General features: G+C 34.7%; 1 long non-coding RNA gene across 1 annotated transcript; it reads left to right on the forward strand.

Moving 5' to 3' along the window:
- The first annotated feature begins 796 nt into the window (after window positions 1-796).
- Window positions 797-8247, forward strand: LOC122451269. Its single transcript, XR_006272357.1, has 2 exons — window positions 797-841; window positions 7946-8247. It is a non-coding gene; the product is annotated as an uncharacterized LOC122451269 (long non-coding RNA).
- Window positions 8248-9048: the final 801 nt, after the last annotated feature.

Below are 9048 nucleotides of genomic sequence, written 5' to 3' on the forward strand. Positions count from 1 at the left end.
CCAGTAATGTTCCCTACTTTGTTCAATTTAAGTCTGAATTTGGCAATAAGAAGTTCATGATGTGAGCTAAAGTCAGCTCTGATCTTGTTTTTACTGACTGTGTAGAGCCTCTCCATCTTCGGCTGCAAAGAACATTAATCAACCTGATTTCAGTATTGACCATATGGTGATGTCCATGTGTATACTCGTCTCTTGTGTTGTTGGAAGAGGGTGTCTGCTATGACCAGTATGCTCTCTTGGAAAAACTCTATTAGCCTTTGTCCTGCTTAATTTTGTACTCCAAGGCCACACTTGCCTGTTACTCCAGGTATCTTTTGACTTCCTACTTTTGCATTCCAATCCCCTATGATGAAGAGAACATCTTTTCTTGGTATTAGTTCTAGAAGGTCGTCATAGGATTGTTCAATTTTAACTTCTTCAGCATTAGTGGTGGACAGCATTACTGTCATGTTGAATGGTTTGCCTTGAAAAAAACCAGATCATTCTGCTGGTTTTGAGATTGCATCCAAGTTCTGCATTTCAAACTCTTTTGTTGACTCTAATCCATTTTTTCTAAGGGACTCTTGCCCACAGTAGTAGATATAACGGTCACCTGAATTAAATTCTCCCATTCTCATCCATTTTAGTTCACTGACTCCTAAAATGTTGATGTTCACTCTTGCCATCTCCCTCTTAACCATGTCAACTTACCTTGATTCATGGACCTAACATTCCAAGTTCCTATGCAATATTGCTTTTTACATCACTGGACTTTACCTTGACCACCAGGCACATCCATAATTAAGTGTTGTTTCTACTTTGGCCCAGGCTTTTTATTCTTTCTGGAGTTATTTCTCCACTTGTCTTCATGGCGTATTGAATGCCTACTGACCCTAGGGGTTCATCTTCCATTGACATATCTTTGCCCTTTCATACTGTTCATGGGGTTCTCAAGGCAAGAACACTGAAGTGGTTTGCCATTCTCTTATCCAGTGGACCACGTTTTGTCAGAACTCTCCACCATGACTCATCTGTCTTGGGTGGCTCTCCACAACATGGCTCATAGCTCCATTGAGTTACAGAAGGCTGTGATACATGTTATCCTTTTGGCTATATTTCTGGGATTATGGTTTTCATTTTGGAGATCGTGAGTCTTCTGCATTGGCCCCTGGTAAAGTAGTGACAAGGTACATTCCAGTCATTTTAAAGTACACAGATGTACAGAACAGACTTTTGGACTCTGTATGAGGAGGTGAAGGTGGGATGTTCAGAGAGAATAGCACTGAAACAAATATACTATCAAGGGTGAAACAGATCACATAGCCCAGGTTGGATGCATGAGACAAGTGCTCAGGGCTGGTGCACTGGGAAGACCCAGAGGGATGGGATGGGGAGGGAGGCAGGAGGGGGGCTCGGGATGGGGGACACATGTAAATCCATGGCTGATTCATGTCAATGTATGGCAAAAACCACTACAATATGGTAATTAGCCTCCAACTAATAAAAAAAAAATAAAAAGATAGCATAAAAATAAAATAAAATAAAAAAAATAAAGTACACAGCTCAGTGGCCCAAAGGGGACTCTGGCCCTCTTTGGAAAGCAGCACTGCTTGGCTCCACAGGATGAGCCACCCTCAGCTCTCCTGTGATGGGGCACCCATCCTTTCCCTCAACTGACCACCCTAATTTTTAAGGCTGCTTTTATGTGAAATTATGGTATTTGAATTAAATGTAAAGTTTTCCAAAGTCAGCTTATTTTACCTAGGACAACTAATAAACACATATATTTATTTTGAATTTTAATTGAATAAGTTCATTTAAAAACTTGAACAAGCTGTGGCACAATCAGATTCTGTTTAGACATTACAAGTGCAAAATCAACCTGTAAGTTTCATGGACCAAAGAAAGAATGCTGAGATCACAACGAGGAACTTTGACTTGGTAGGACTGGTCCTGAGTGACTGGGTGAATGATGAAACCTTCCTTAACCTCAGTTTTCTCATCTGTAAAAATGAAACAACTGGATTAGATTGCAGTATAGGTCCTTTCCAGCGCCAGCATTTTGAACTTGTGTCCCATAGATTCAAACCATCAAAACCATCTTGCTATCATTTTGTTATTAATCTTACTCTTAACTTCATAAGTATTTATGTATGAGAATGATTTTCACTGAAATCCATAAAAAAATTAACTGTATTTAAATGAATAATGATAGAAAAAATTTACTTTGGATATTTAATCTCTAAGAGGTATACTTTTCTAATGGTTTCCCTCTAAATATCTTCATGTTGACAATAAGCTGCACATAGTGGTGCTCTCTGGGTAGCGTGTTTCAGATGGACTTTATTTCACTTTTACATGATAAAATAATCAAAGTTGGTTCATAAAGATTTACTTTCTGGAGAGATATGGAGGAAATTTCTGATTTTTTTCTAAAGGAATCTTTGCCAGCTACGAGTGAGATTCTATATGTTGTGTACAATTTAAAGAGAAACTGCTTTTGATTTTTTTTTTTTAACAACTGAACTGTCCTATTTGAGATGTTCTAAAAAATGTCTGCCTAAAATGGAGCTGAAAAATGATTATAAAATTATTGTGGTATCATTGACTGGAGAAAAATGCATAATATCGACTAACATTGCCATGCCAGCATATATAAAAGAAGGAAGCTTGCAAAATTGCCAGTTACTAGAGTATCATTTAAAGCAACTGATTTTGGAATCTAGAGAAAATAAAACAAATATACCATGACAGAAATAACTAACAGATACAGAGGACACACTAGTGGTTACCAGAATGGAGAGCAGTGAGGAGAGGGATGAAATACATAAACAGGATTAAGAGGTACAAATTACTATGTATAAAATAAATAAATTATAAGGAATATATTATACAGCACAGGGAATATAATCAATATTGTATAACTTTGTATGGAATATTATTAATAAAATAATATTGAATCACTATGTTGTACACCTAAGACTAATATAATACTATAAGTCAAATATATTTCAAAGAAAAATAAAAAGAAAAAGAAAATATTACTTTGCTGTACAAATGAAATGTTGTAAATCATATTGAATCACTATGTTGTACACCTAAGACTAATATAATACTGTAAGTCAAATATATTTCAATGAAAAATAAAAATAAAAAGCAAATATTACTTTGCTGTACAAATGAAATGTTGTAAATCAATGTATTGCTAAATTTAAGACAAATATTAAGTTGCAATAAATAAATAAAGCAAGCAAGGAGTGAATAGAAAGATTTGTCTTTTTCTTGCTTGAAATGACTTCCACACTGACTTCCACACCTGGCTATGTACTTTCTAAGTCCTTGAGTTTTCTCTGGAATACATTACAATAGTTTATTACAGTTTACAATATACAATCACTTACAATTATAAATGCATGTAATCTCAGATTTATGATGACAAACTTGAACATAATTCAAGTGATTTGGTCTCTTTTAAGTGTTACACTCTCCTTAGTAACTCTAATAATGCAATAGAGAATGAGAACTGTGTAGACACTAAATAAGTCCCTGCTGAGAGAGGCTATGTGTAGCAGCACTGCTTGTGCTGTTCAGATATACAAAGCATTTGTTAAACCAGATTCCATCACTTCAGGATGTTACTGAATTTTCAAAGCTTTGAATATAGTAAGCATTAACAGTCTCTACTGAAGCGTAGATAATGAGAACTGCCTCTAGAATAGATATCCTCTTGGTGTGAATGTACACATCTCTCCTTTTAAATATATTTGCTCTTGGTTTGTCGACCTCACTAGAGATTACTCAAATGCATTGTTTTTTATGGCTGAGTAGTATTAAAATTCCATTGTATTAATATATATGTACCACAGTTCTTTATCCATTCATCTGTTGACGGACATCTAGGCGGCTTCCATGTCCCAGCTATTGTAGAATGGTTCAATGAACATTGGGGTACATGAGTCTATTATACAAAGTGAGTAAGTCAGAAAGAGAAAGACAAATATTGTATATTAATGCATATGTATGGAATTTATAAAGGTGGTACTGATGAACCTATTTGCAGGAGAGCAATGGAGATGCAAACATAGAGAACAGATTTGCGGACACAGTAAAGGAAGGAGAGGGAGGGACAAACTGGAAGAGTAACACTGAGACATATATTACCATCAGAGAAGGCAATGGCACCCCACTCCAGTACTCTTGCCTGGAAAGTCCCATGGACGGAGGAGCCTGGTAGGCTGCAGTCTATGGGGTCGCGAAGAGTGGGGCATGACTGAGCGGCTTCACTTTCACTTTTCACTTTCATGCATTGTAAAAGGAAATGGCAGCCCACTCACGTATTCTTGCCTGGAGAATCCCAGGGAAGGCGGAGCCTAGTGGGCTGCCACCTATGGGGTCGCAGAGTCCGACACGACTGAAGCGACTTAGGAGCAGCAGTAGCAGCAGCAAACTAGGTAGCCAGTGGAAATTTGCTGCATGATGCAGGGAGCTCCCGCTTGGTGTTCTGTGACAACGGAGAGGGGTGGAATGGAGTGGGAAGTAGGATGGAGGCTCAGGAGGGAGGGGACATATGTACACCTATGGCTGATTCATGTGACATACGGCAGAAACTAACACGATATTGTAAAGCAATTCTCTTCCAATTTTTAAATGTAACAAGAAAAATATTCAAAATAAATTAGAAAACTTTTCTGAGCTATATGGGAAGGTTTGTTTAAACACACTGAATTGTTGCATTTCAGGAAAGACTAATCAAGAGGTGCATTAAAAAAAAAAACTTGAATTACAAGAATAAAGAAAAAAAACTTTTAAAAAATAAATAAAGTCAGTCCTCTTTAGACTGAATTCTAATAACCCAATCCAGTGAAAAATCTGAACATAATTGGTCCACATTATTTCCTGCTATATAATTTTATATATATTTTCTTTAGTTGTGGCTATTTTTATAATACTAATGGAAGGGGCTTTGCTTTTTATAACACCTTCTGCATCATATTCTAAGATCTTTCTTTTTCTGGAAACTTAAGGAAAATGAAATGTACATAATGATGCAGTGATATCTGCCATTTGAATCACTCTGTAGAATGCTACATTAACTGTTCTTTCCACAATAAATAAAGGAATAGTTATTTCTAATAAAATATTTCACAATAAATTATTGTGATAATAAATTACTTATAAATTATTTATAAATTATTGTGATAGTAAATTATTTATAAATAAATTATCTCACAGTAAATTATTTCTAAGTATTCCAAATACAATTAGGTTCTAAGAATGTTACAGAATATATTTTCAGAGCATTTTATTTTTAATTCAGAGAATGCCATTCAAAACTTTGAAAATACTCAGTCTTGCCTAAAGCAGAAACATAAACATACTTTTTTAAAAAAAACTACCTGGAATTTAATCATTCAGTCACAATTTGCTATGTTAAAAAATAAAAAATAGTTTGGGAGATGTCCTAAAGCCTTGGACTGACTCTTCTGATTTTTTAAGTCTGAATTGACATAAAAATTGCATCCTGTGACATGATGAAAACACAGTTCTGTATGTGTAACTGTTACAAAGCAATGCTGACACCTACAGAGAATGTATGCAAATATCCAAAAATTGCTGTCTACTTCATTGACTGGTATTAATACTTTAAATTCCAGTTATCTTGATATGCAAAAATGAAACATCTTAACTTTGTTGCCTTTAAAAAGGATATTTGATTTAAATTAAAAGGATATTTTATTGTCTGTTCAAGAAACCTCTAATTGTTTAAACATTATTATTTGAGTATCAAATCAAAATGATTTGGTTATTTTAACAGTCAAGGGTGCAATTTATCTTACCTGCCTCATTGCTGTGGGCCCATCTGCTGATGTCAGCTAATGACCTGTATGAAATATACTCACAGTGAAAAATAAACAAACATGTTTATTGTTTTTCCTCCTGCATTTTTTGTAGTATTTCTAGGAGGGAAGGGAGCTAGTTTCCTCTTTCTGGAAGAATGAAGAAAGGATGTCTCCAAATCTATTGCTGGAGGCCAGGGAGAAGTATAGACTGCCTTTATCCAATATTTTCTCTATTGGCCCTTCAATTCCATGTTGTAGAACAAGTCCCCTCAAATTAAAGCACATATGAAGTTGATCCAAAGAATATATATATATTAATTATTAATCATATGTTAATTATTAATTAATATATATATATTAAGTAAACAAAACTCACTACTTTCTTTAATGAGAATTAACCAAAGGAAGGCAAAAAACAAATTCTTTATTAAACAAGTATTTGAAAACCTACTCGTCTTGGGGAAAAATCAGGCTCCTACAGTGATGAATAAAGTCCTCTGATTCTAATTTAAAGCTCAAAATCCAACTAGCTACTCTGATAGAAAATGGCCTATTTATTTGCAACGAAAAAACAAAGATTGACCTTTTAAATGAAAGTCCAGCAGCTTTATAAAGAAAATGTAGAAAACTTTACTGAGAGACAATAAAGTTGACTTAAATGAATATGAGAAACATGTTCCTGAAAACTTAGATTAGTATAAAGATGTCAGTTACCTCTTAATTAATTTGTAGATTTTATGTAATTGTAAAAAATTTTCGGTGGAGTTTTATTTGCGTAATTCTATTAGAAATTGTGAAAATCAGGGTTTTCCAGAGAAACCGAACTAATAGGAGACATAATAGAGACGAAAGTCTCTGGGCCCACCCACATTGGGGAAGGCAAACTGCTTTACTCAATCTGTTGATTCAAATGTTTATCTTATTCAGAAATAACCTCACAAACACACCCAGACTGTGGCACAGTCCACAAGATTAGCCATTACAGAAGTTCATGGGTAAAATTTTAGTCAAGAGAATTTTGCTCGAGAAGACTCAGAACAATGTTAGCAAATAATTATATGCCTAAAGAAATGTGTATTCCATAATATAATTTATATACCATAATAAATATATATAATATGAATTCCAAATAATAATTAGAATATTGTAGCACTATATAGGCAGACATTTAAAAAGAATAGAATCTATAGTTTGTGAGTAGACTCACATATCACAAACTATTGTGAAAGGAAGAATCAGTCAGTAAAATGGTGTTAAAATTGATTTCCTAGTTTATTAAATGAGCGAAAATACAGATAAAAATGCAGAATGTAAATTGCATGTATCATCTGATCTTTATATATGAATGTGTGTGCCATATGCTCATTCGCGTCCTACTATTTGTGACCCCATGGACTATAGTTCAACAGGCTCCTCTTTCCATGGAATTTTTTAGGCATGGAATTTAGGCAAATGGGTTGCCATTTTCTTCTCCAGGGGATCTTCCTAAGCCAATCTGTGTCTCCTGTGTCTCCATGATTGCAAGAAGATCCTTTAACTCTGAACTATCATTAGATAAGAATGAAAATATTATAAAACAAAATGAAATAAAAAGGTTAACAGTGATTGAATTAAGCCCCCATCTGAAGTAGAAATTTCTATGTGTCACAAATATGCCATATATATTAAAAAGAAAATATCAAAATTTAGGAAAAGGTTTGCAGTGATTGTAAAAAACAAAAACCTATAAGGAAAATCCAAAATAGCCGATTGAAAACTAGGCAAGGATTATAAAAAGGTCATTTTCAGAAAAAATAATACAAATATTTAACAGATAAAAGAAAAATTGTTCAACATCACTAGTATATAATCAGATAAATTCTAGTTAATGTGATAGTTTTTTGGAAATTAAAATTGTCTAAGATGAAAAATAAATTATATTCAGTACTGAGTAGGTATTGAGTAGGTATATGAAAGTGTATATGTTAAGAATACAGTCTCATATAATGTTGATAGAATATTAACATAGTAAATCCCTCTGAAAAGATAATGTATGAGATTAATTATCATACTTTTTGATATTAATTTCACTATATGCTTTTATCTTATGGAATTATGTTAAGAAACATATTTTAAGAAAATTACAGCTCTCTCGGCCTTAGCGCCATCTTTTGAGAAACCTCTGCGCCATGAGAGCGAAGTGGAGGAAGAAGCGAATGCGCAGGCTGAAGCACAAAAGAAGAAAGATGAGGCAGAGGTCCAAGTAAACTTGTACACCCATGGAAGCCACAGAAGCAGAAACAAGGGAAGCCAGAGGCCAGGGACGCTGGTACAAATTGTGGACTGCATGCCTACTATCTAGAACTTCTCAATGGATCTGGAACATCTATGGCCATTCTGATCGCCTTGACCACCTTTGAGAGACCTACCTTGCTCGTATCAAAGCCGTCCCTTTTGATCCTTTGCCCTGGACCTGTGATAACTATGGACTAGTTCTCTTCTCAGTTGTGGCTGAATGTAACGTGTACAATAAATCATCTCTTTTGCTGTCTTAGCTGAAGAAAAAAAAAAAAAAAAAAAAGAAAATTACAAAAGTAGCTTAAGATATTATTACATGAATACATTAGTACATTTACTGAAGCAACACAAAATTGGGTATTGTCTACATGTTCAACAATTGAGAAATCAGGAAGGTGATTTTGCTACATCCATGAGGTAGAATATTATGTAGCTATTAAGAAAATATTTTCAAAGAAATTTTAATATATAAGACAGAAAATTCACCAAGATGAGAAACATGGCTATCATGTGGGATACAGTCAGGATGGAAAGACCAATTTGAGTGAAGAAATTAACTTGGGTGTGTTGAATTTGAACTGAATAAGAAGTATCCAGACAGAGAATGGCAATTGAATACATGAGACTTGAGCACAGAGGAGATATAAATTGTTGTCACTGTTGTTCAGTTACTCAGTCATGTCTGATTCTTTGCAACTCCACAGACTGAAACATCCAGGTTTGCCTGTTCTTCACCATGTCCTGAAGTTTGCTCAAATTCATGTCCACTGAGTCAGTGATGCCATTCAATCATCTTGTCCTCTGTTGTCCCCATCTTCTCCTGACTTCAATCTTTCCCAGCATCAGGATCTTTTCCAGTGAGGTGGCTTTTTGCATCAGATGGCCTAAGTATTGGAACTTCAGCTTCAGCATCAGTCCTTTCAGTGAATATTCAGGATTGATTTCCTTTAGG

The sequence above is a fragment of the Cervus canadensis genome, chromosome 1 (genome assembly GCF_019320065.1).
Source record: "Cervus canadensis isolate Bull #8, Minnesota chromosome 1, ASM1932006v1, whole genome shotgun sequence".
Lineage (NCBI taxonomy): Eukaryota > Metazoa > Chordata > Mammalia > Artiodactyla > Cervidae > Cervus > Cervus canadensis.